Source organism: Odocoileus virginianus, chromosome 4, assembly GCF_023699985.2.
Source record: "Odocoileus virginianus isolate 20LAN1187 ecotype Illinois chromosome 4, Ovbor_1.2, whole genome shotgun sequence".
Classification (NCBI taxonomy): domain Eukaryota; kingdom Metazoa; phylum Chordata; class Mammalia; order Artiodactyla; family Cervidae; genus Odocoileus; species Odocoileus virginianus.
In genome coordinates this window covers 75,626,539-75,654,452 of record NC_069677.1, presented here as the reverse complement: position 1 = coordinate 75,654,452, position 27,914 = coordinate 75,626,539, and the positions used below count along the sequence as shown (strand labels likewise).

General features: G+C 40.7%; 1 protein-coding gene across 1 annotated transcript in view; it reads right to left on the bottom strand.

Annotated features, from left to right (window-relative positions):
• Nucleotides 1-10,856, bottom strand: part of CPNE4 (copine 4) — a 689,746-nt gene extending 678,890 nt beyond the window's left edge. Inside the window, exon 1 of the mRNA XM_070466753.1 lies at nt 10,758-10,856. The gene's annotated coding sequence lies outside the window, so the exon portion shown is untranslated. The remainder of the gene's footprint in view (nt 1-10,757) is intronic.
• Nucleotides 10,857-27,914: the final 17,058 nt, after the last annotated feature.

The following is a 27,914-nucleotide window of genomic DNA, read 5'->3' as shown; positions in this document are numbered from 1 at the left end:
GAAAAGGATTTGACATTCTGCTCTTTGAGGATAGAAAAGGTAGCTTTCAGTTTGGTTCAGTTCAGTCGCTCAGTCATGTCTGACTCTTTGTGACCCCATGAACCTCAGCACGCCAGGCTTCCCTGTCCATCACCAACTCCCGGAGTCCATCCAAACCCATGTCCATTGGGTCGGTAATGCCACCCAACCATCTCATCCTCTCGGTCCCTTCTCCTCCTGCCCTCAATCTTTTCCAGCATCAGGGTCTTTTCCAATGAGTCAGCTCTTCGCATCAGGTGGCCAAAGTATTGAAGTTTCAGATTCAACATCAGTCCTTCCAATGAACACCCAGGACTGATCTCCTTTAGGATGAACTGGTTGGATCTCCTTGTAGTCCAGTGAGGCTCAAACTAAAACCAAGTCCCCCAGGAGACACAGGAAATGTACGTTCGATTCCCAGGTCAGGAAGATCCCCTGGAGGAGGAAATGGCAATCCACTCCAGTATTCTTGCCTGGACCATCCCATGGACAGAGGACCCTGGCTACAGTCCATAAAATCACAAGGAGTTGGACATGACTGAACAACTAGCACACATGCAGGATAAAGAAAGATGTTGATCAGGTCATTTAATGGTGTGATTCAAGCCATCAGATTTGTAGAAAGTGATTCAACATCTCAAAATATCTCTGCTTTTTATAGTCTTCAAAATGACCTTTACTTTGTAAATATTTTTCCATCTATCAGAAATGAGAACAAGGATGGAACAGACACTATGTTTTCACAGCCTCTTATTAGAGTTGCCACAAGAGCATGGCAATTTATTCATGATTCATTTCTTCTTAGATTCAGGGAATAGAGAAGCACAGAATCAAAGGCAAGTGTTAATCATCATTCATTCATTTAGTATTGATGAGCACTTTCTATATGCCAGGTCCTTTTCCTGTCACTGGAGAGATGGGAAAAATAAAATAGACTTGTACGGGGTGATGATCATAGTCAGATTGATCTAATAAAGCATGGTGAGATTACAATAGAGAATCTTCAGGGCCGCAAGGAAGCCTCAGGGTTATGAGGAGTTAACATGATCTAAAGAAACAGAAATGGAAAGATTTCTTTAAGAGGTAAGATTGAGACTTAGACTTGAAGGGTTAGCATAAGTTGGTCAGGAAAACGGTATTGAGGCAGGAGGAAAAGGCAGATAAAGGGTTGTATGTGGAGATAAAAGTGGCTGGAGAGAGAGTGGGAAGAAAGAGGCACGTTGGCAAGTTAAGGGAGGGGTTGCAGATTGGAAAAAGAGATGGCAATATGTTCAATGAGAATCAAGAGGGTGAAGAGACAGACAATGGAAGATCTTAAAAGGCCATTCAAGAGAAGACTTTAAGGAATCATTGAAAAATTTTAAAGGGGGAAGAGCATGATTCTCTCCCATCAGGAAGCTTCCATAAGCCTCTTATCCTTTTCCATCAGAGGGCAGACAGAATGAAAAGTGGAATAACAGAAAACTAACCAATCGAATCACATGAACCACAGCCTTGTATAACTCAATGAAACTATGAGCCATGGCCTGCTAAGCTCATGCAAGACGGATGGGTCATAATGGAGAGCTCTGACAAAATGTGGCCCACTGGAGAAGGGAATGGCAAACCACTTCAGTATTCTTGCCTTGAGAACCCCATGAACAGTATGAAAAGGCAAAACAATAGGACATTGGAAGATGAACTCCCCAGATCGGTAGGTGCCCAATATGCTACTGGAGATCAGTGGAGAAATAACTCCAGAAAGAAAGAAGAGATGGAGCCAACACAAAAACAACACCCAGTTGTGGATGTGACTGGTGATGGAAGTAAAGTCCGATGCTGTAAAGAGCAATATTACATAGGAACCTGGAATGGTAGGTCCATGAGTCAAGGAAAATTGGAAGTGGTCAAACAGGAGATGGCAAGAGTGAACATCGGCATTTTAGGAAGCAGCGAATTAAGATGCACTGGAATGGGTGAATTTAACTCAGATGACCATTATATCTACTACTGTGGGCAAGAATCCCTTAGAAGAAATGGAATAACCATCATAGTCAACAAAAGAGTCCAAAATGCCATACTTGGATGCAATCTCGAAAGCGACAGAATGATCTCTGTTCATTACCAATGCAAACCATTCAATATTACAGTAATCCAAGTCTATGCCCCAACCAATAATGCTGAAGAAGCAGTTCAATTGTTCTATGCAGACCTACAAGACCTTTCGGAACTAACACCCAAAAAAGATGTCCTTTTCATTATAGCGGACAGGAATGCAAAAATAGTAAGTCAAGAAACACCTGGAGTAACAGGCAAATTTGGCTTTGGAGTACAGAGTGAAGCAGGGCAGAGGCTAACAGAGTTTTGCCAATAGAATGTACTGTCATAGAAAAGACTCTCTTCCAACAACACAAGAGAAGACTCTACACATGGACATCACCAGACGGTCAATACTGAAATCACATTAATTATATTCTTTGCAGCCAAAGATGGAGAAGCTCTATACAGTCAGCAAAAACAAGACCAGGATCTGACTGTGGCTCAGGTCATGAACTCCTTATTTACAAATTTAGACTTAAATTGAAGAAAGTAGGGAAAACCACCAGACCATTCAAGTATGACCTAAATCAAATCCCTTATGACTATACAGTGGAAGTGACAAATAGATTCAAGGGATTATATCTGATACACAGAGTGCCTGAAGAACTATGGGTGAAGGTTCATGACATTGTATAGGAGACAGGAATCAAGACCACTCCCAAGAAAAAGAAATACAAAAAGGCAAATGGTTGTCTGAGGAGGCCTTAAAAACAGCTATGCAAAAAGAGAAGTGAAAGACAAAGGAGGAAAGAAAAGATACACCCATTTGAATGCAGAGTTCCAAAGAATAGCAAGGAGAAATAAGAAAGCCTTCCTCAGTGATTAGTGCAAAAAAAATAGAATAAAACAATAGAATGGCAAAGACTAGAGATCTTTTCAAGAAAATTAGAGATACCGAGGGAACTTTTCATGCAAAGATGGGCACAATAAAGGAGAGAAATTGTATGGACCTAACAGAAGCAGAAGATATTAAGAAGAGATGGCAAGAATACACAGAAGAACTATACAAAAAAGATCTTCATGGCCTAGATAATCACAATGGTGTGACTCATCTAGAGCCAGACATCCTGGAATGCGAAGTCAAGTGGGCCTTAGGAAGCATCACTATGAACAAAGCTAGTGGAGTTGATGGGATTACAGTTGAGCTATTTCAAGTCCTAAAAGATGATGCTGTGAAAGTGCTGCACTCAACATGCCAGCAAATTTGAAAAACTCAACAGTGGCCACAGGACTGGAAAAGATCAGTTTTCATTCCAATCCCAAAGAAAAGCAATGCCAAAGGATGCTCAAACTACCACACAGTTGCACTCATCTCACACGCTAGCAAAGAAATGCTCAAAATTCTCCAACCAGGCTTCAACAGTATGTGAACTGTGAACTTCCAGATATTCAACCTGGTTTTAGAAAAGGCAAAGAAACCAGAGATTGAATTGCCAACATCTGTTGGATCATCGAAAAAGCAAGAGAGTTTCAGAAAAACATCTAATTCTGCCTCATTGACTATGCCAAAGCCTTTGACTGTGTGGATCACAACAAACTGTGGAAAATTCTGAAAGAGACGGGAATACCAGACCATTTGACCTGCCTCCTGAGAAATCTGTATGCAGGTCAAAAAGCAACTGTTAGAACTGGACATGGAACAACAGACTGGTTCTAAATAGGGAAAGAACTATGTCAAGGATGTATATTGTTACCCTGCTTATTTAGCTTATAAACCGAGTGCATCATGAGAAACGCTGGACTGGATGAATCACAAGCTAGAATCAAGATTGCCCGGAGAAATATCAATAGCCTCAGATATGCAGATGACACCACCCTTACAGCAGAAAGTGAAGAGGAACTAAAAAGCCTCTTGATGAAAGTGAAAGAGGAGAGTGAAAAAGTTGGCTTAAAACTCAACATTCAGAAAACTAAGATCATGGCATCTGATCCCATCACTTCATGGCAAATATATGAGGAACCATTGAAAACAGTGAGAGACTTTATTTTGAGGGGTTCCAAAATGACTGCAGATGATGACTGCAGACATGAAATTTAAAAAGACGTTTGCTCCTTGGATTGAAAGTTATGACCAAACTAGATAGCATGTTAAAAAGCAGAGACATTACTTTGCCAACAAAGGTCCATCTAGTCAAAGCTATGGTTTTTCCAGTAGTCATGTATGGATGTGAGAGTTGGACTATAAAGAAAGTTGAGCACCAAAGAATTGATGCTTTTGAACTATGGTGTTGAAGAAGACTCTTGGGAGTCCCTTGGACAGCAAGGAGATCCAACAAGTCCATTCTGAAGGAAATCAGTCCTGAGTTTCATTGGAAGGACTGATGCCAAAGCTGAAGCTCCAATACTTTGGCCACCTGATGGGAAGAACTGACTCATTTGAAAACACCCTAATGATGGGAAAGATTGAAGGTGGAAGGAGAAGGGGATGACAGAGGATGAGATGGTTCGATGGCATCACCAGCTCAATGGACATGAGTTTGAGTAAACTCCGGGAGTTGGTGATGGACAGGGAAGCCTGGCTTGCTGCAGTCCGTGGGGTCACAAAGAGTTGCACATGACTGAGTGACCTAACTGAATTGAGCATGATTTTATTTCTATGTTAGAAAGCTTCTTCTACCAGTTGGTGGAGAACTGATTTAAGGTCAAGAGACTGCTTACTTAAGATGGTGGCAGTGATCTGGGGAAAAGATGATGTTGGGGAGAGTGAAGTGGGAAGGCTGAGTAATTCCAGAGATATTCATAAGACAAAAACTGGCTTGGGGCCATTTAATGTGGATTCACACTACCTCTGCCCACATCTGAGGTTACCTGCAGACAATTCATACACGCAGAGTTCTCTGCATTTGTGTCTAGGGGTATTCTGACTACTGACTGTAAATCGGTGCTTCAGGAGTGACCCTCTACCAAAGAGGAATGGAAATTTGTAGATAAACACCCTAGTTTACTTGTCTTTGTGTGAGATGACTCTTGGCATCTTCTCCATAGTCTTTTAGGGTCCCTCATTGAAACCAAGCCCCGGTGAGCCACATTGGTGACCCCTTCATAAATGCATTGTCATCAGCTTTTTTACCCTCTAAGTCACTGCCTTATCCCCTCGCTTCTGCTTCCTGGGGTCACCTCCCAAATAAACCACTTGTGGCAAAATCCTTGTCTCAGGGTTAGCTTTTGGGGAAACTCAAATTAAGCATTACACTGTCATCAAATTTATTAACTGAAAGAGACTTATACTCATATATACTCATGTATACTCCTTTGTCTCTTTCAAATCATTCTTCTCACTCAACAGAGGCAAATGGCCAAATCCCACTCAGGACCATTCCTCTGGAGGGCAGATGAGAAGAATATTAGGTTCTAATCAAGTCATGTTCCTGCCTTCCTTGCCAGGGCCTTTATCTTCACCAGTGACTGGGGACAAGCAGAGGGAGTTATGCCCACTGCAAACCATCTAAAAATTAAACAGCTATGCTATATTAATGTGTTAATCTTTGCTGGAAGAACAAGTAGTTTAGTGTATTTTAGTACTTTTTATGCCTTTTTGGACTTTACACAAATTGAAGTTTAAAGGAAAACACACCCACTATCTAGGGATAGGTCAAAAAGCAAAATACTTCCCCACCTGCCCACGACTTGATTTTACCTCATACTCCTTGTGTTAGATGAGATACTACAAGGCAAGAAAAGCATCGGTGACACATAATATGTGTGTGTCAGGATACTAGTCATCCCTCCTCATTTCCTGATGGCTGTGTCTGCAGATCAGAAAGGATAGAGGAGGGCATTGGTGGGGGAGCGGGAAAAGGAACCACATTTCCCAGCAACAGAGTCATGTTAGATGTAGACTCAGTGCTTTGACTGTGCCATCCCATTGAATCCTCCCCATTAATCTATACAACAAGGGACATTCTTCTCATTCACAAGTGAAGAATCTGAAGTTATGGTGGTTAAATGTCACATAAGTGTGTATGATAAAGCTTGGACATAACTTAGGCCTGTTTGGCTTCAAAGTTCATATTTCTTCAATACACCATTTGATTTCAAGCCATTTTTACTGTTTCATGTGAATATTCCCCAAAGGCAGAGAAAGCTTTTCCTGGTGGAACTTTCAGTAAGATAATTTCCTAGTATCTGGACAATGTCACATGGAACTATTTCAAGGATACTAGTGTTAACCACCACACCCTCCCCCCCGATGTTCTCCAACTTCAAATTTATACAACATATCAATAAACAATCACTGTTGCTCTAATCAGCCAGTTTGGGGCACCTCTAAGTTAAATAAAGAATCTAATAATATAATATATATTAATATAAAATAAATTTAAATTTAAAAAGGTCTTCTTGAGATTTCAGTCCTTCTTCACAGTTTTGAACAGAGAAGGGAGTCTTCATCCAGGCCTCTCAGAGCACCCTCTCTGTACCCTAGGAGCACAATTTTTGTCTGGTTCTGCTGTCTCTGTTATTGTTGGAAATGGTTAGATATGGGCAGTTCTAATCATTGTCCTTTTTCTTCTTCTAACTGTGGGAAAGAAAAAGCTATTGAGAAAAAAAGGTTAGTGGGAATGGAGATATGACAATCACTCTGCTTAAGTAAGGTCAACACTGACTTGGAGAAAAGACCAAAGAAAGATGCCATCTTTGTCCTCACTCAGCCAACCAAGTGCAATGAGGTTTGACACAGGACAATTACAAAGCTTTGGAAGGAAGAGAAGTCTCACATCCTCTGAAAGTTGCACATGACCCAAGATTTTCTCTCCAAGATCCCGCCCACCACTCCAGGCTATTTTTGAAAATGAGGGGAATTCTCGAGCTGCTACACTTCAAAGTAGCTCAGAAGAGAAAGGCAAACAAGTCACAGATAGAGCAAGAAGAGGGTCAAGGAAAATATGTCCACATTGTTAGAACCAATAGAAACTCTAGGTAGGGTTGTCCCCATCAGGCACTGAAGATGCAAATAAAAGTGTGACCTTAAGAGAAGGCACAGCAGGAGTGAAAGTGAAGGGAGCAAAGAGGGGAGAAGCAGGACAGAATATGCCAAAACTCTTCCTAAAGCTAATGTGGAAGAAGTTCTCTGGCAATGTTTCATGTTATAATTTTTCTATGGGCCTCTATGGAAAATGAAATCTATAAAATAAGACCACAAACCAAAGATAATAAAACAAAAGAATGAGATGAAAATTGAGATTGTAATGACAGGCAAAGAAGCCAAAGACCAAAACAACCCATTATGGAACAAGGTATGTAATAGACACAGCTAAATACATTTACTAACATGTAAGGAAGAAATCACAAGGAATTCAGAGAGGGGGAAAAAAAAAACTCCAAGAATAAAACAGCACCAAAAACAAAACCAAACCCAAGAACCTAAATCAATAAGATTAAAAGGGAATAAATGCAGAAAACAGAAAGAGGGAGGAAAAAAAGCCAATTGCCCCCAAAAGGCATATTATTGTTCCAGAAATAGAAAATTCAAATAAATTGGACAAAAATACATTTAAAAGTTATTGAAGAGATTTTCCTTGAAATTAGGAAAATAATCTACAGACTGAAAGGATATAAAATGTTCCAGGAAAAATTAATGATTGTGAGAGAATTAATGAAATCATCATTAAGTTATTGGGCTCTAAGGCTAAAATAAAATTCTTCAGGTATTTAGTAGACAAAAAAGCAAGTCATTAGGAGAAAAAATAGAGTATGTCATCAGAATGTCCACAGCAAAATTTAATGACAGAAGCCAACTATCAATGGCTACAAATTTCTGAGTTCAAGAAATTCTGACCTAACTATCTTGCAAAATCAAGATGTCTTTCAAATATAGAAGAAATAAAAAATTGCTTTTACCATGAAGGAGTTAAAGGATTATAATGCCTGAGAAACCTTGAGAAAAAAAAAAACCAAAACCCACAGATGGTCAAAACCAAAGGAGAGTTAAAATGAAATACAAAATATAAAAATATAGAAACTGAAGTAAAAGGGACTAATTTCTTTCCATAAATTAGAATTAAACAATTATGGGAACTGTAAAAAATAGAAGTAAATGTTATAGGTCTTGACAACTTAAACACAACATATAGCTAAAGGAAATTAGGACATAAGGGAAAGGAAAATAGGGGAAAATATAAATGTGCAAGTTTTTTCATTTTTCATAATAGAGAAGTAATCAGCATTGCACAAACATGGAACACAGTTAAAAACCATGTAGGACTTGTATCTGTCAACATTTCTACCAACTATTTTCTTATTAGTGGAACAGTGGGTCTCAAATCTTGTGTATGTGTTTAGTCGCTTAGTTGTATCTGACTCTTTGCAATCCCATGGAATGTAACCCACCAGGTTCCTTGGCCCATGGAATTTTCCAGGCAAGAACACTAGAGTGCATTGCCATTTCCTACTCCAGGGGATCTTCCCAACCCAGGGATCCAACACATGTCTCTTGCACCTCCTACACTGACAGGGAGATTCTTTACCACTGCACCACCTTGAAAGCCCAGGTCTGAAATCTTACTATGCAGAAAGTTATCTGGAAGATTTGTTACAATACAGCTTGCTGGGCTCACATGATTTTCCACTTCAGCAGGTTTGAGTTGATGCCTAAGAACCTGCATTTCTAGCAAGTTCTCAGGAATTGTTGATGCTGCTGGTCCAGAGACCATTGTCTTAGTAGGAGCCTTTAGAAGCTAGATTCTCTTGGGAAATCATTATTTTAGTTTACATTTAAGGAGATTTAATAGTTTTATGTAAAATGACATATATATAGTATGATCTCTTAATGTAATCATCATTTCCACCTAAACCACCCACTTTTCTTTTTTGTATATATATGGAGAAAGAAAGAGGGAAGAGGAGAGAGAGAGATGTTTTATAATAATATTCACTTAATGTTGATGATAGTTACTTGTACTTTTTATATTCTTTGAATCTCTTAGGTTGAGTCTATGAAACATTTTTATAAAATAGTGAGGTCATTACCAACAATAAACTTCCAGTTCAGAAACACAATTTATTTGATTTGGAATTCCATTTCTCAGAGGAACCCCAAGAAATATATTTTGAAGGTCATGATGGTCTCCAATGACATCAGCCATATGAGGTCAGCAATTCAGTTCAAACAACCCTCATTTCTACTAACAATTTTGAATGGAGTTTTCACCCATGGATATATCGATATCCTTGCAGAGAAACAGCATTTTCAACTCTGCTACCTTCTGATACAAATCTTATAAGTTTGCTGTCTCCTGCATGGAATTATGTCTCTCTTTAGTGATTCCAGAACTGGTTCTCCCAATTTCTTAGGGGTTTTGTTGAACATACTCATATTAAGACTTTTCATAACCTTTGAGATTTTACAACCTCCAATCTCATCCTGATCCAATGTCACAAAAGACACTTCATTGTTTTTCTCACTCCTTGTTCTGAGACCCCAAATTTCCCCTAAACCACTTTAATTCCCACTCTCTAGGTATGTTTTGCAAATGTCTAACATAATGTTGGGTACATTTAGCTGTTAAATAAAGAAAATCCTTCTCCCACATGGCTGATGAGTACATTTTTATGCATGGTTCCAGAGTTGAAAATGAGAAAGAAGCAAAAATGTAGTATTTCCAATTCAGTTCAGTTCAGTCGCTCAGTCATGTCCAACTCTTTGTGACCCCATGAACTTCAGCACACCAGGCTTTCCTGTCCATTACCAACTTCCGGAGCTTGCTCAAACTCTATGAGTTGCCAAATTATATCTCAACTTCAGGATAACTTTCCATCAGTGAATGAAACACAGATGATATAACCACCACTGAAGTGAGAGTAAAGCAAATCACCCAGTGCAGTGTGTCCAGCCTCATCCGTTGACCCTTCCTCCTATTCTTGTTTGATTGTAGAAGTCTCACCATGACTTTTCCTAACTGATCTGTTTTTCTAACACCTGGGTCAAGTTCTGGTCTACTGAGCTGAACTGAGCTGAAGTTGCTCAGTCGTGTCCAACTCTTTGCAACCACATGGACTGTAGCCCCCAGGCTCCTCGGTCCATGGGATTTTCTGGGCATGAATACTGGAGTGGGTTGCCATTTCCTTCTCCAGGGGGTCTTCCCGACCCAGGGTTCAAACCCTGGTCTCCTGCATTGTAGGCAGACGCTTTACCGTCTGAGCTACCAGGGAAGCCCTTCAGACAAATTACAAATGGAAGCCTGGGTAAATGCAGCCTGTAATCCCCAACTCTCTTCTTTGAAATCTTGAGAATGTCACCATTTCATAGCTTTTCCCTTCTAAGTTCATTTTCTATCAAGTCTGCCAAACTTGATGAATCAAAGGATGTATAGCATTTCTATATGGTATACCCAGGTGTTCCCAGTCAAAGCATCAAGGTACATACTGGGTTTGGAATTGGAAGACCTGGATCCCAGAACTGTTTTCCACCTCTAACTAGTTGTATAACCTTAGGTATATAGGTACAGCCTGGTTATATCCTGAGCTGAGCACTAGGCTTTCTGTCTTAAATCTAGGTTGACTAGGCATCATCCAAATGAGTAAACACTAACAGCAATGTTCAATGGTCATCCAAATGAGCATCTGATGAGTTATCTAAAATGTAGGCAACCCAGGAGCTCCCACATAAACTTCAAATGCATAAGATGGAAAGCCATAGAAAGTTCTAAAGGATGTTATCTTACCTAAGGAATGACATGGAAGGGGAGAAGCAAGAATGAGAGTTCACTCAGGCTGATTCCATATAGCTCAGGGCTATGCTTGGGGGTGTCAAGAATCATATCCTGGGGAAACAAATACGAAGAGTTATTGCATAGATGATAAAGTGAACACTCAAAGGAAGATGAACAAAACCCACAGGATTCTAAAATAAAAACAGTATTATGTGTGCAAATACAGTTGAATTCTCAAACGTTAAGTATAGAAGAGATGTAAAAAAAGCATCCGTGTTGTCCAACTCTGCATTTTATAGATGAAAAAGCAAAATCTACATTTGAAGTGGTTCTTCAATTTAACTCTTTAACTACTTTCTTCAATTTAACTCTGAATTTGTCAGTAAGAAGTTCGTGATCTGAGTCACAGTCAGCTCGCGGTCTTATTTTTGCTGACTGTATAGAGCTTCTACATCGATCTGACTTCAATCTGACCAGATGTTGGTCATCTGGTGATGTCCATGTGTAGTCTTCTCTTGTGTTGTTGGAAAAGGATGTTTGCTATGACCAGGGTGTTCTCTTGGCAAAACTTTTTAGCCTTTGCCCTGCTTCATTCTGTACTCCAAGGCCAAATTTGTCTGTTACTCCAGGTGTTTCTTGACTTCCTACTTTTGCATTCCAGTCCCCTATAATGAAAAGGATGCCTTTTTTGGGTGTTAGTTCTAAAAGGTCTTGTAGGTCTTCATAGAATCATTCAACTTCAGTTTCTTCAGCATTACTGGTCGAGACATAGACTTAGATTACCGTGATATTGAATGGTTTGCCTTGGAAATGAACAGAGATCATTCTGTCACTTTTGAGATTGCATCCTAGTACTGCATTTCAGACTCATTTGTTGACTATGAGGGCAACTCCATTTTTCTAAGGGATTCTTGCCCACAGTAGTAGATATAGTGGTCATCTGAGTTAAATTCACCCAATCCAGTCCATTCCAGCTCACAGATTCCTGAAATGTCAATGTTTACTCTTGCCATCTCCTGTTTGACCACTTCCAATTTCCCTTGATTCATGGACCTAACATTCCAGGTTCCTATGCAATATTGCTTTTTACAGCATCAGACCTTGCTTCTATCACCAGTCATATCCACAACTGGGTGTTGTTTTTGCTTTGGCTCCATCTCTTCATTCTTTCTGGAGTTATTTCTCCACTGATCTCCAGTAGCATATTGGGCACCTACTGACCTGGGGAGTTCATCTTTCAATGTCTTATTTTTTTGCCTTTACATGCTGTTCATGGGGTTCTCAAGGCAAGAATACTGAAGTGATTTGCCATTCCCTTCTCCAGTGGACCACATTTTGTCAGAATTCTCCACCATAACTGGTCCATCATGGGTGGCCCTACACAGCATGACTTAGTTTCATTGACTTAGACAAGGCAGTGGTCTATGTGATTAGATTTGTTAGTTTTCTGGGATTGCAGTTTCAGTCTGTCTGCCCTCTGATGCCCTCTCTCAGTGCCTACCATCTTACTGGGGTCTCTCTTACCTTGAACGTGGGATAAATTCAGACTTAAATTGAAGAAAGTAGGGAAAACCACTAGACAATTCAGGAATGAACTAAATCAAATCCCTTATGATTATACAATGGAAGTGAGAAATAGATTTAAGGGACTAGATCTGATAGACAGAGTGCCTGATGAACTACGGATGGAGGTTCATGACATTGTACAGGAGACAGGAATCAAGATCATCCCCAAGAAAAAGAAATGCAAAAAAGCAAAATGGCTGTCTGAGGAGACCTTACAAATAACTGTGAAAAAAAGAGAAGTGAAAAGCAAAGGCAAAAAGGAAAATACACCCATTTGATGGCAGAGTTCCAAAGAATAGCAAGGAGAGTTACGAAAGCCTTCCTCAGTGATCAGTGCAAAGACATAGAGGAAAACAATAGAATGGGAAAGACTAGAGAACACTTTAAGAAAATTAGAGATACCAAGGGAACACTTCATGCAAAGATGGGCTCGATAAAGGACAGAAATGGTAGAGACCTAACAGAAGCAAGAGGTAGCAAGAATACACAGAACTGTACAAGAAAGATCTTCATGACCCAGATAATCATGATCGTGTGATCACTCACCTAGAGCCAGACATCCTGGAATGTGAAGTCAAGTGGGCCTTAGGAAGCATCACTACAAACAAAGCTAGTGGAGGTGATGGAATTCCAGTTGAGCTATTTCAAATCCTGAAAGATGATGCTGTGAAAGTGCTGCACTCAATATGCCAGCAAATTTGGAAAACTCAGCAGTGATCACAGGATTTTAAAAGGCCAGTGTTCAATCCAATCCCAAAGAATCCTTAAGCTACTACACGATTGCACTCATCTCACATGGTAGCAAAGTAATGCTCAAAATTCGCCAAACCAGGCTTCAGCAATATGTGAACCGTGAACTTCCAGATGTTCAAGCTGGTTTTAGAAAACGCAGAGGAACCAGACATATTGCCAACATCTGCTGGATCATTGAAAAAGCAAGAGAGTTCCAGAAAAACATCTGTTTCTGTTTCACTGACTATGCCAAAGCCTTTGACTGTGTGGATCACAATAAACCGTGGGAAATTCTGAAAGAGATGGGAATACCAGACCACTTGACCTGCCTCCTGAGAAATCTGTATGCAGGTCAGGAGGCAACAGTTAGAACTGGGCATGGAACAACATACTGGTTCCAAATAGGAAAAGGAGTACATCAAGGCTATATATTGTCACCTTGCTTATTTAACTTATATGCAGAATACATCATAGAAACTCCGGACTTGATGAAGCACAAACTGGAATCAAGATGGCCAGGAGAAATATCAATAACCTCAGATATGCAGATGGCACCACCCTTATGGCAGAAAGTGAAGAACTAAAGAAACTCTTGATAAAATTGAAAGAGGTGAGTGGAAAAGGTGGCTTAAAACTCAACAATCAGAAAACTAAGATCATGGCATCTGATCCCACCCCTTCAAGGCAAATAGGTGGGGATACAGTGGAAATAGTGAGAGACTTTAGTTTTTTGGGGCTCCAAAATCACTGCAGAAGGTGACAGCAACCATGAATTTGAAGGATGCTTACCTCTTGGAAGGAAAGTTGTGACCAACTTAGATAGCATATTAAAAAGCAGAGACATTACTTTGCCAACAAAGGACCATCTAGTCAAGGCTATGGTTTTTCCAGTAGTCATGTATGGATGTGAGAGTTGGACTATAAAGAAAGCTGAGTGCCAAAGAATTAATGCTTTTGAACCGGGGTGTTGGAGAAGACTCTTGAGAGTCCCTTGGACTGCAAGGAGATCTAACCAGTCCATTGTAAAGGAGATCAGTCCTGAGTGTTCATTGGAAGGGCTGATGTCAAAGCTGAAACTCCAATACTTTGGCCACCTGATGCAAAGAATTGACTCCTTTGAAAAGACCCTGATGCTGGGAAAGATTGAAGGCAGGAGGACAAGTGGATGACAGAGGATGAGATGGTTGGATGATATCACCAACTCAATGGATATGAGTTTGGGTAAACCCCGGGAGTTGGTGATGGACAGGAAGGCCTGGAGTGCTGCAATCCATGGAGTCACAAAGAGTTGGACACAAGTGAGCAACTGAACTGAACTGAACTGAACATTTGAAGTGACCTACCTAATAAAGGTAATGATGTGAGAGGGTGACAGAGGGCAGCCAGACTGAAACCATAATCACAGAAAACTAGCCAATCTGATCACATGAACCACAGTCTTGTCTATCTCAGTGAAACTAAGCCATGCCATGTGGGGCCACCCAAGACGGACAGGTCATGGTGGAGAGGTCTGACAGAATGTGATCCATTGGAGAAGGGAATGGCAAGCCACTTCAGCATTCTTGCCTTGAGAACCCCATGAACAGTGTGAAAAGGCAAAATAATAGGATACTGAAAGAGGAACTCCCCAGGTCGGTAGGTGCCCAATATGCTACTGGAGATCAGTGGACAAATAACTCCAGAAAGAACGAAGGGATGGAGCCAAAGCAAAAACAATACCCAGTTGTGAATGGGACTGGTGATGGAAGCATTCTTGCCTGGAGAATCCCCATGGACAGAGGAGCCTGTGAGGCTACAATCTATGGGGTCACAAAGAGTTGGACAGGACTGAGTGACTAAGCACTCAGTCACACTTCATTCTCTAGAACATGTGTGTCTTAAAACCAGGTAAAAATTTTTTCACCATTTTGCACAGTAACAGCAGTCAAGACCCAGCTTCATCTGACCCAAATCCCTGTCAAAGGATAGGAAGACATAATTTCTGATGGACAAATATTCCTCCACTGGCATACTACAATTATATGTTTCCATGAAAATGATCTTTCATTAGATCTTTTCTTTTGTGTACATATGGAACTTTGATTAATTAAAATAATAGAAACACCCCACTATTAGCGTAATGGCACTAGTGCACATCAGTTTTCTCAAGGCAATGAGAAAATAGTTCTTAGAAGCAGCAATGAAGAAGAAATACTGACAACCTGATATATTCCTACTGCTTTGAGTTAGGAGAGTAACTTAAGGGTTTTCGGTTTGATGGACACCAGTGAGTCAGCAAACGTAGGGCTGAAGGCATTCTGAGCACTGGAGGAGGCAGAAGAATTACAGACAGGGACTGTGTACTCCTGAAAATGAGCACCTGGCAGGAGAGACAGGACTACAGTCAATTACAGAGCAAAGTAAGACTAGTGGGTGAAAAAACAGTGTGGTACAATGTGGAGAAAGTTAGGTAGGCTTCTAAGCTGAATATTCATTCTTTCTTATTTTCTTTCATCAGACATTTTGAGTTCATTGCTGTGAGCTGGAAACTCATGGGGAAAAGACAATCAAAACCAAAAATTCTTAAGGCTGTCTCATTAGAAGTCATGTTGAAATGATTGGAAATGGAGGGGATGTATATACACACACACATATTATATGTTAGATGGTGGTGAATGACATGCAAGGGAGGTGGAGGGAAAGGAGTTGGAGATTAAACAGAGTCAGAGAAGGTGCTATTTGAACAAGGACCTGAAGTTTGTACACAATCCAGACATATCATAGTTTAGGGATAGAGCATTCACAACAGATTTATAAAATGTGTTTGAAGACCCTTAGGCACGAATGTTTAAGAAACAGCTATGAGAGCATGTTACTGAGATGGAGCAGGAAGAGCAATGAGAGACAAGAAGGGAATGGGTCCCAGTGCCATTCAGAAGAACTTTCTGTGATGATAGAAGTGTTCCATGCCTGTGTTGTCCAAGATAGCCATCAGCCATGTGTGGCTGCTGAGCATTTGAGATGGGGCTAGTGTGACTGGAAAACTCAATTATTAATTTTATTTAATTTTCATATGTTTAAAGAACTCCATGGGGCCACCATATTTGGCAGTGAAGGTGAGCCCTTATCAAGATTTTGGTTCTTACTCAGAATACGAGGGAAATAAACTGGATCAGAGCATATGAGTGACTTGGGTTAAATGATCACTGTAGATAATACAGTGACAACAGCTGTAGGCTCAAGAGTAGGGTTGGAGAAAGTGAGAAAGCTGACGTAATTCAGGTAAGAGGTGACAGTGGATTCTGCATGAAACTTCAGATAGGGGTTGCGGCATCCAGGGCGTGAAGATGATGAGAAGTGGTCAAATTCTAGATATAAAATTTGAAAGTGAAGTCCATAGGATTTGCTGCTGGGTTGGCTATGGAATGTTATGAATGCCTCATAGGTGGTCAGAGGGTTTGCAGGAAAATATTCTGAGCACTGCTGGTCAGGAAGTCTCATTTCTTTTGTCCTTGGTAGCCAGGAAAATTCCAAGTTCACTGGCGATTATGCATGTGTCTTGATGTCATCTGAGATTAAATGAGATCACATATGTGAAGTGTGTAGCATGAGGCTCAGCACATAGTAAGTCCTAGTACATTCATTTTCTTTCCCAAGAAGCCAGCTCACAGACCCTTCTGACAACAAGCACACCATTGATTAGGAGGCGTCAGCACTTTTCCTGTAAAGAGCCAGATACATAGTAAATATTTTTGGCTTTGCAGGCCATACAGTCTATGTCATGACTACTCAACACTGTTGTAGCAAAAGAAACTAAAGACACAAAACATAAATACATAGGCATTGCAAAATTCCAATAAAACTTTATTTGCAAAACCAGATGGCTGGTTGTTTTTGGCCTATGGGTCATAGTTTGCTAACCCTTGGATTAGAAGAAATATTAATTTACCCTACAGAGTCACTTCAAGGAGATATGTAGGGTGATCCATATGTCTTGTTTATCAGCAGCAGTCCCAGTAAATGTGCTGAGTCACTCAGTCATGTCTGACTCTTTGTGACCCCATGGGCTGTAGCCTGGCAGGCACTTCTGCCTGTGGGGATTCTCCAGGCAAGAATACTGGAGTAGGTTGCCATGCCCTCCTTCAGGGGATCTTCCCAACCTGGGGATCGAACCCAGGTCTCCCACATTGCAGGCAGATTATTTACCATCTGAGCCACCCAGAGGAATCCCAAATAACCTCTGTCCCAGCAAATAGTTAATACTAGCTATTTCACTATCAAGAGTGTACAAGTTTGACAGATTGACAGACATAGAGAACACACTTGTGGTTGCCAAGGGGCAAGGGTGTGGGGAAGGGATGGAGTGGGAGTTTGGGATTAGTAGATACAAACTACTTTGTATAGGATTAAACAGCAAGGTCCTACTGTGTAGCACAGGGAACTATATGCAATATCTGTGATAAGCCATGATAGAAAATAATTTTTTAAAAATGTGAACAATAAACCATGTGGTTGTAGGTATACACCTTATTGTCCTATACAGACAGAAGTTGGGTAATGTGAGAATTCTAGCATTCCTTTGGTAGCAATTTATTTTGTTTTAATTTATGAAACAAAGCAAAGTTTTATTGAGTACCTATTCTGTTCAATACTATAAAAAAGACCTAGAGCAGGACCACATAATACCACATGGCATATACCCTACTCTTTCATATCTACAGCAGGCACCACTAATGGCCTGCGGCCATCCAGTCCTGAGTCAGCTTAAATATAGCCCTATTATCTTTACAACACACTGCTCAGGGCAGTTACTACCAATCATACCAAAATGTAATCTTGTTATCCTAGCCTTAGAGTGCTAGCTTGGCCCCTTTCCATTTAGATTTGTACTCCGGCTGGTATGGTCAAGTTGCAATATATGAAATTCTAAAGTCATTATAAAGAACATGATAGGCCATGCAAACCATAGATATGATGAGTTCTTATTGAAAACTTTCATTTTCCAAGTCTCCTATGAAATAATTGCTTTATTTTCCTTAAGAAAAGCACAAGAACTTACCAAGTAGATGCTTTGTATAGTATTTCAAGGTCTCTCTTTTTTTTTAGAAGTTGAGGAGATTGAAGCATGTAACCTCAGAGAGGACAAAATGATTGAGTTTAAAAGTTTGGCCAATCAATAAGAATATTCTGAAGGTACATTGCACAAAGAACCATTGAACTAAGAATTACAAAAAGACACAAAAGAAGTAAAATAAAAAGAGTGATGACAATGAGATAATGCCTTTTACCTTCAAGGCTCTGGGGCCCACTAGCTAACAGACAGACAATTTCTCAAGATGAGTGAAGGCTGGTATTAACTCTCCACTCCCACCTAGGCCAGGTACACAAAAAGTACCTGTCTACACAGTAGCACCACCTGCCAAGGAAGCTATAGCACAGTTGCAGGATAAAACAATACAATCTTAACTGATTATCACAATCTGATTGAAGCATAATCTAATTGATCCCCTTTTATAAAAGGATCTTAAGTTTGTCTACAAAATGAGTTTACCTCTGATCTGACCTATTTGTGTGTGTCAGCTAGATTACCTCCAATATGCCAGTGTGGAATAGTTTACTGTCAAGAACCAGAACCACATAACAAGGCTTCAGGCTCTGTTTTTAGCCTTATGATTTATACAAAATAGCTCTCTCAAGTACAAATGATGTTTATAAAAGGTATCAGCATTTGTTAATTGCCTTACCTAAGGATTTCCCCACAACCACTACATACACACAAATCAGCTGTCTCTGGGGGACCTGCATCTTCAAGGTTTCAGGGACTCATTTGTCCTTTAATTTTCCAACAGAATCTAAAGTGCTTCTCCTAATTTCTTTAGAAAATCCAACACTTGCAGTCTTCCCTTCTCACTGCCCCACCCTTGCGATATTGCTGAGGATTCACAAAGGGCTTAATCTGTCCTTTGGTCATCTTATCCTACAGCCAGTGTCCTGCTTCTGCATCCCTCCTCCTGCAACTACTCTGTCTCCTTGTACATCAGCAAACTCATGCATTTGACTCCAAAATACATCCTTCCCTCTCACAATCTCTTGCTGGCTGTGTTTGTTCCTTCAGGCTTCCTGCCAATGTAGGGACCACTGGCTGCCTGGACCCTCATTTGGCTATCTCCCCTCCCTGCCTGGAAAATTCCATGGACAGAGGAGCCTGGGATCATTCATGGGATGGTTCATGAGATCGCAAGGAATCAGATACAACTGAGCATGCACACATGCACACACATCTCCTAGTTTCCTTGCATCTTTACATATCTTAGCCCTTCCTGGGTGGCCCTTAGAAATTCAAAATCCCCCACTCCAGATTTATTAGGTTTATTGTGCAGAGCAATCCTGCTATCCACCATCTTACTGCTTCTCCCTTAAGTTGATGTCTTATGATGAAGAGCCTTCAGATTCCACCTACAAAGAAACAATCAAGATTGATTCTTAATTCTCCACCTCTTTTGATGTAAAATAAAACTCTCCCCAGCCCCCAAAACTGGCTGCTTTCATTTTTCTGCTGTTTAAAATGGTAATTTTTCTTTTTGTTTCCTGATTAATATGACATCTTCCATTCTCTGCATACTGATATTTAGGGACGCATATTTTATTCTGTTGTCCAGTGGACCAGTTCCATACATACCTAAAAATAGCTGCATGTTTCTGATGCCACAAATATTCATTTCCAGGTAGGAATCTTTTACCTTTCTTGATCAGTGTTATTACATATTCTATTCTCTTGAAATTAGAAAAAATGAGTCCCAATAATATCAGTATCAAAAGAAAGCAGAGCTTCTGAGGAATTGGCATCCAGAAGTTATAATTTGGAATCAGGTGCCATCCCTAGATTGCTGAAGGTATGTTGAGGGTGGTGGATTTGACTTTGCATTGTGATCTGAAGCTAGAACCAGAAAATGATAAAATTAAAGTGTTTCTTCCTTTGTAAAATGTAGGGTTTCCAGACCCTGCCATCTCACCCTCACAGTATGAGCCCAGTAAAACACAAAAAGCCCAGCACAGAATTTTCTGGAGCATTTCATTGTCTACTGTTTGGCAATGGTAGAAGTGTCTTGCCTTCTCAACAATTCAAATTGCAATAAGCCAAACAATGAAGGCGTGCAGGGTAAACAGAACAGAAACAAGGCTCTAGTTGACTTGAAATGTTTCTGTAGTGTCAGGTCACTCAGAATAGGTATACTATTTTGAGGACTTCCTGATTCAAATAGGATTACTGATTTACGGAGATGGCACAAAGGGAACAATTAAAAATGGGGTTGATGGGGGACTCAAGGACTGTCTTTTCTTCCCTTATCATAAGGATGATACATTTTGCTAGCCTGCATCCACCTCCTACTTGCCAAGCTCAGTACTGCTTTATTTGTAAAATAAATATACATCATTCATCCTTTACAATGGACCCATGTGATAGGCCCTCTGAGGTTCTTTTTTGTCTCCATTACCTTGAAAACAATTGGACAAATAACCAAATGAGTTTGAAATAATCTGAATCTAAAGAGCAGTTATGGGTGGAGGGAGTTTTCCTGGAGAGACCCAACAGAGACCTGAAGAAGAAATGGGGCTTGGAAAAGAATCAACATTTAGTGAGTATCTACTCCCAAACTGGCAACAGTTGTGTGATTTTGTCAACATTATTATCCACATTTTACAATAAAGAAACTGCCTGCAGAGAGTATAGCCATCTTGCCCGTAGCCTTAGAACTAGTTAGTGGGATTTGAACTCAAATCTGTTTAGTTCCATTGTACCAAATATCTAGGAACAGCATTGAAGGGAAACCATAATTCAACAGCTAGTTTTTCTAAGTCCTATTTTTGACAAAGAATGAAGATTTGTCCAATGAAAAGTGAAAGAATTATATGGCTACTCTGAGATGCACAAACCTGGTTTGAACTACAAAGATCTAGGATAATGAAAAATATCCTGGGCATGACTTTGTACTCATGAGTAACCTGATTTCAATGTCCTCTATCCCTAGAGCACATGCCAAGCCTGTCCTGCTCTCTGACTCCATCCCAGAAGCTCACTGGAGCTCCCCACTTTCTTCCAGACCATCCCCAAGAGGTAACAGCAGGAGGCCCTAGAGATAAGGATGGAGGTAAGGAATAAGTCCCCAGAAAGGCCATGCCAGGATAAAAATTGAGCTTTGCAATCTTTGCAAGCTTTGAGTTCTAATCCTGGTTTCTGATCCCAAGGTGACCCTTTCTGTGAGAGTGTCCTGCTTCTCCCCCACTTCGGACCTCACAGTCATGCCTCCGGCATAGAGGCTCCACCTCAAAAGGCATGAATGCTGCTTTCCAGCTGGCATTATAAATTGCTGTGGGAGAAACAATCTGATTTTATTTTCACTACATAACTTGAAGAAATGGTAGCTCTGAATTTTTTTGGTGGGGTCTTTCTAGGTGGTGCTAGTGGTAAAGAGCCCACCTGCCAATGTAGGAGACTTAAGAGATGTAGTTCCATCCATAGGTTGGGAAAATGCCCTAGAGGAGGGCATGGCAACCCTCTCCAATATTCTTGCCTGAGAATCCCATGGACAGAGGATCCTGGCAGGCTACAGTCCATTGGGTTGCAAAGAATCAGACATGACTGAACAACTTAGTACACACACATGAGATTTGAGGGGAAGGGTGTGTATGTGTGTGTGTGTGCCTGTGTGAGCGTGTGCATGTACACAATCATCTATGTGTACTTTGGTTCACTGAATTTCTGCCCTCTTTTGGACAGATCTCAAAATTCATTTAGAAGATGGTCTGCCATGAGCCTGATAGAGCATACTACACTCCCATGTTAAATGTTTATGGAACCTCTGATCAGGGTGGGAGCAGGGGTAATAAAGATAACTTAGAAAGCCCCAGAAACAATCAAGACCTTTTATTTAAAATACCAAATCAGGACATTCCTTTGTAGCACTTTGTAGTTTACAAAATGCTTTCATATTCACCATCACATTTGACCTTCCCAACCATCCGTCAATGTATATGTTTATTTCAATTTTATATATAAGGCAAGTGTGACTCAGAGAGGAAAAAGGATGGGCCCAAGGCCACACAGTGACTAAATGGAAGGAGGTTCTCTTCACTTCACAACCTGGTGGCTTAAAGTTTCCTGTCCTTCTATCCTTTTACTATCTCACAACACTACCTAGCTCCTCCCTCCAAGAGGCACAAGAATGATGAAAAGGACACAGAGTCATCCCAGATAGGACTCCAAAGCCTTCAATACACACTTTAAAAAATTAGAATCAGATGTTGTTCTTCCCATGTAGAAACAATCTTCCCCCTCTCAAACTGATTTTTAAATACCAAGGACACCTCTAATAGAACAAATCCACAAGGGCAGAATAGTACAGAAGAACAGGTTCATTTGTCAAAGATTTTAGGAAGGCCATCTCTCCCAATCAGAGTACAGCAGGAAGTTAACTATTTGTCTGTGAGAAGTTTTAAAGCAATTCTTTACCAATACGTGAATCTTTATTCTGATGATTGCATGTGAGCTGTGAAGATTAGGAAACAATGTGGATGTGCAGAGTGTATTATTGGGTCTATAACTGTCTCTGTGTGAACTTCAACTGTATAGTTCTCAACCCATGTAATGAAAGTTGCGGGGGACAGGAACCTCTAAGTTCCTGTGCCAATCCAAGAAGAAAATGAAGAATCTACACAAGGGTCACATATTCCAGCCATCCCCAACATTTTTGGCATTAGGGACTGCTTTCATGAAAGAATTTTTCCATGGGCCAGGGGTGGGGGATGGTTTCAGGATGATTCAAGCACAGTACATTTATTGTGTACTTTATTTCTATTATAATTACATTATGAGAGATAATGAAATAAGTTTACAACTCACCATAACACAGAATAAGTGGGAGCCCTGAACTTGTTTTCCTGCAATTAGACGTTCTCATCTGAGGGTGATGGGAGACAGTGACACTCAAAGCATGTTGCTTAGGTCCAGTCTATATAATCTCATTTTTCTTATTGTCACACAGAAAACCCTGCTTCAAAAAGATAGGGCGTTGGAAATGGAAGCAGACTTTTCAGTGCATTTGTGGCAATCTCAGGATATTCTGCCTTGACTTTAATCCAGAATTTAGGGAGATTTGAAGTTGTCTCAAACATACTTCTAGGGCCACTGTCATTTGCAATTTTACGCAGTAGGTGGCCATAGTGGTAAAGAATCTGCTTGCCAATGCAGGAGACATAGGAGACGTGGGTTTCATCCCTGGGTTGGGAAGTTTCCCTGGAGGAGGGCATGGCAACCCACTCAGTATGCTTGCCTGGAGAACCTCATGGTCAAAGGAATCTTGCAGGCTACAGTCCATAGTGTCTCAAAGAGTTGGACTCAACTGAAGTGACACAGAACAGAGCACAACGCAAGTAATTGGGAGGAGCTGTAGATGCAGATGAGGCTTCTCTCACTTGTCACTGCTCAGCTCCTGCTGTGTGGCTTGGTTCCTAACAGGCCACAATGCTTACAGCCTGGGGATTGGGGATCCCTGGCATAGTAAATAGACACAGATGGAAATTCAAAGATGATTGATTAGATAACATCTCAAGTCTCTCTCAAGACAGCTGCAGGACTCTACTAATTTCAATGCTAATGAGGTCGAAGGAGTGGTTTCAGTCATGTCTGACTCTGTGACACTATGGACTGTGGCCTGCGAGGCTCCTCTCTCCATGGGATTCTCCAGGCAAGAATACTAGAGTGGGTTGTCATGGGAGGACTGCCATGTCCTTCTCCAGAGGATCTTCCCAACCCAGGGACTGAACTGCTTCTCTTATGTCTCCTGCATTGGTAGGTGGGTTCTTTACCACTAGCACCACCTGGGAAGCTGAGGCCCAATGAAAAAATAGTAAACTGAGGCAGATCAGGACATGATGAACAGGGTTCTAGGAGGGAGATGTCAGGGAGGAAGCAAAGGTAGAGAAAGACAGAGGGAAAAAGGAATCAGTATCACCAAATTTCATTCCAAGCCCAAAGAAAGGCAATGCCAAAGAGTGCTCAAACTACCACACAGTTGCACTAATCTCACACGCTAGCAAAGTAATGCTCAAGATTCTCCAAGCAAGGCTTCAACAGTGCATGAACCATGAACTTCCAGGTGTTCAAGCTGGATTTAGAAAAGGCAGAGGAACCAGAGATCAAATTGCCAACATCCGTTGGATCATTAAAAAAAAAAAAAAAAACAAGAGAGTTCCCAGAAAAACATCTAATTCTGCTTTATTAACTGTGCCAAAGTCTTTTACTGTGTGGACCACAAAAAACTGTGGGAAATTCTTGGAGATGGGAATACTAGACCACCTGACCTGCCTCCTGAGAAATCTGTATGCAGGACAAGAAGCAACAGACTGGACATGGGACAACAGACTGGTTCTAAATCAGGAAGGGAATACATCAAGGCTGTACGTTGTCACCCTGCTTATTTAACTTCTATGCAGAGTACATCATAAGAAACGCTGGGCTGGATGAAGCACAAGCTGGAATCAAGATTGCCAGGAGAAATATCAATAGCCTCAGATATGCAGATGACACCACCCTTATGGCAGAAAGTGAAGAATTAAAGGGCCTCTTGATGAAAGTGAATGAGGATAGTCAAAAATTTGGCTTAAAGTTCAACATTCAGAAAACTAAGTTCATGGCATCCTGTCCCATCACTTCATGGCAAATAGATGGGGAAACAGTGGAAACAGTGAGACACTTTATTTTTTTGGGGCTCCAACTGCAGATGGTGACTGCAGCCATGAAATACAAAGACGCTTGCTCCTTGGAAGAAAAGCTATGACCAACCTAGACAGCATATTAAAAAGCAGAGACATTACTTTGCCAACAAAGGTCCATCTAGTCAAAACTGGTTTTTCTAATAGTCAGGTATGGATGTGCGAGCTGGACTATAGAGAAAGCTGAGTGCCAAAGAATCGATGCCTTTGAACTATGGTGTTGGAGAAGACTCTTGAGAGCCCTTGGACAGCAAGGAGATCCATCCAGTCCATCCTAAAGGAAATCAGTCCTGAATATTCACTAGAAGGATTGATGCTGAAGCTGAAACTCCAATACTTTGGCCACCTCATGAGAAGAACTGACTCATTTGAAAAGATTCTGATGGTGGGAAAGTTTGAAGGTGGGAGGAGAAGGGGATGACAGAGGATGAGATGGTTGGATGGCATCACCACTAAGTGGACATGAGTTTGAGTAAGCACTGGGAGTTGGTGATGGACAGGAAAGACTGATGTGCTGTAGTCCATGGGGTCACAAAGTGTCATATACAACTGAGCAACTGAACTGAACTGACTGAACGATGACCAAACTGATCAATATTGCTTTTGTTCAACACAAAATTTGCTACTGGGTCACTGAGTCGTGAACAAGCTATGCCTATTTTTGTTGCTGTTGTTCTGTTGCTCAGTTATGTCTGCCCCTTTGTGACCCTGTGGATTGCAGCATGCCAGGCTTCCCTGTCCTTAACCATCTCCCAGAGATTGCTCAAACTCATGTCCATTGAGTTGGTGATGCCATCCAACCATCTCGTCCTCTGTCATCCCCTTTTCCTCCTGCCTTCAATCTTTCCCAGCATCAGGGTCTTTTCCAGTGAGTCTGCTGTTTGTATTAGGTGGCCAAAATATTGGAGCTCTAGCTTAATCATCATTCCTCCCAATGAATGCTCAGGGTTTATTTCCTTTAGTATTGACTGGGAAAGGGTCAATCCCCAAATGATTGACCCCTTGCCAATCCACAGGATTCTCAAGAGTCTTCTCCAACACTATAGTTCAAAAACATCAATTCTTCCATGCTCAGCCTTCTTTACAGTCCAACTCTCATATCCATACTTGACTACTGGAAAAACCATAGCTTTGACTATATGGACCTTTGTTGGCAAGGTAATATCTCTGCTTTTTAATATTCTGTCTAGGTTGGTCATAGCTTTTCTTCCAAGGAGTGAGTGTCTTTTAATTTTGTGGCTGCAGTCATCATCTGTTGTGATTTTGGAACCCAAGAAAATAAAGTCTCTCACTGTTTCTATTGTTTCCCTATCTATTTGCCATGAAGTGATGGGACCAGATGCCATTATCTTAGTTTTTTGATTGTTTAGTTTTAAGACAAATTTTTCCCTCCTTTTTCACTTTTGTCAAGAGGTTCTTCAGTTCCTCTTTGCTTTCTGTCATAAGGGTGGTGTCATCTGCATATCTGAGGGTATTGATATTTCTCCCGGCAATCTTGCTTCCAGCTTGCACTTCATCCAGCCCGACATTTCACATGATGTATTCTGCATATAAGTTAAATATGCAGAGTGACAATATACAGCCTTGACACACTCCTTTCCCAATTTGGAACCGGTCCAGTATGACAAAAACCACTGCATGTCTGGTTCTAACTGCTGCTTCTTGATCTGCCTACAGGTCTCTCAGGAAGCAGGTAAGGTGTTCCAGTATTCCCATCTCTTGAAGAATTTTCCACAGTTTGTTGTGATCCACACAGTCAAGGGCTTTAGCATAGTCATTGAAGCCGAGGCAGATGTTTCTCTGGAATTTGCTTGCTTTTTCGATGATCCAACGGATGATTGCAATTTGATCTCTGGTTCCTCTGCCTTTTCGAAATGCAGCTTATACATCTGGAATTTCTTGCTTGATGTACTGCTGAAGCGTATCTTGGGGAATTTTGAGCATTACCTTGATGAAAACTGACCTGTTTCCAAATTTGCTGTCATGTTGAGTGCAACACTTACACAGCATCATCTTTTAGGATTTGAAATAGCTCAACGGGAATTCCATCCTCTCCACTAGCTTTGCTTGTAGTGATGCTTCCTAAGGCCCAGTTGACTTTTCACTCCACAATATCTGGTTCTAGGTGAGTGATAAAACCATCATGGTTATCTGGGTCACTAAGATCTTTTCTGAATAGCTCTGTGTATTCTTGCCACCTCTTCTTAATATCTTCTGCTTCTATTTGGTCCATACTGTTTCGGTCCTTTATTGTGCTCACCTTTGCATGAAATACTCCCTTGGTATTCTAATTTTCTTGAAGAGGTCTCTAGTCTCTCCCATTCTATTTTGTTCTTCTGTTTCTTTGCATTGTTCACTTAGGAAGGCTTTCTTTTCTCTCTTTTCTATTCTTTAGAAGTCTCCATTTAGTTGGGTTTGTCTTTTCTTTTCTCCTTTGCCTTTCACTTCTCTTCATTTCTCAGCTATTTGTAAGGCCTCTTCAGATAGCCATTTTGTCTTTTAAAATTTCTTTATCTCAGGGATTGTTTTGATCACTGCCTCATGTCCAATGTTAGGAACCTCCATCCATAGTTCTTCAGGGACTCTGTCTATCAGATTTAATCCCTTGAATCTATTTGTACTTCCATGGTATAATTGTATGTGTTTTGATTTAGGTCATACCTGAATGGCGTATCTTAGTGCCCATGAAAACAAACACTCTGAAGAGAATAACAGGTCATTCCTGTTACAGGGCTTCAGCTCATTTTTAAGGATGGTATTTGAGATTACATGAAAGTCAGATTGTCAAAACATACCAACATGTAACCAAAATCGTACCCAGTTATCAAGCTTTTCTAATAATTTCAAAGACGTAGGTAACTACAAGACCCAGACAAAGCAAAGGGAGGCCTGGAGACTTCAGACACTGACTTCTGATCCATCTCACTTCAGACCCAGACTAACCTATGAGTCTCTGAGCAATGTGCACAATTCATATCACTTACACAGAACTGTGCAGAACTCAGCTTACCTCCCATTTCCTAAGGATCTATGACCTATTAATCTATTAATCCCTAGACACAGGTTTAGAATAAGATCCTATATCTTTTCCTAAGATTTAGATTTATGATAAAATCCTTG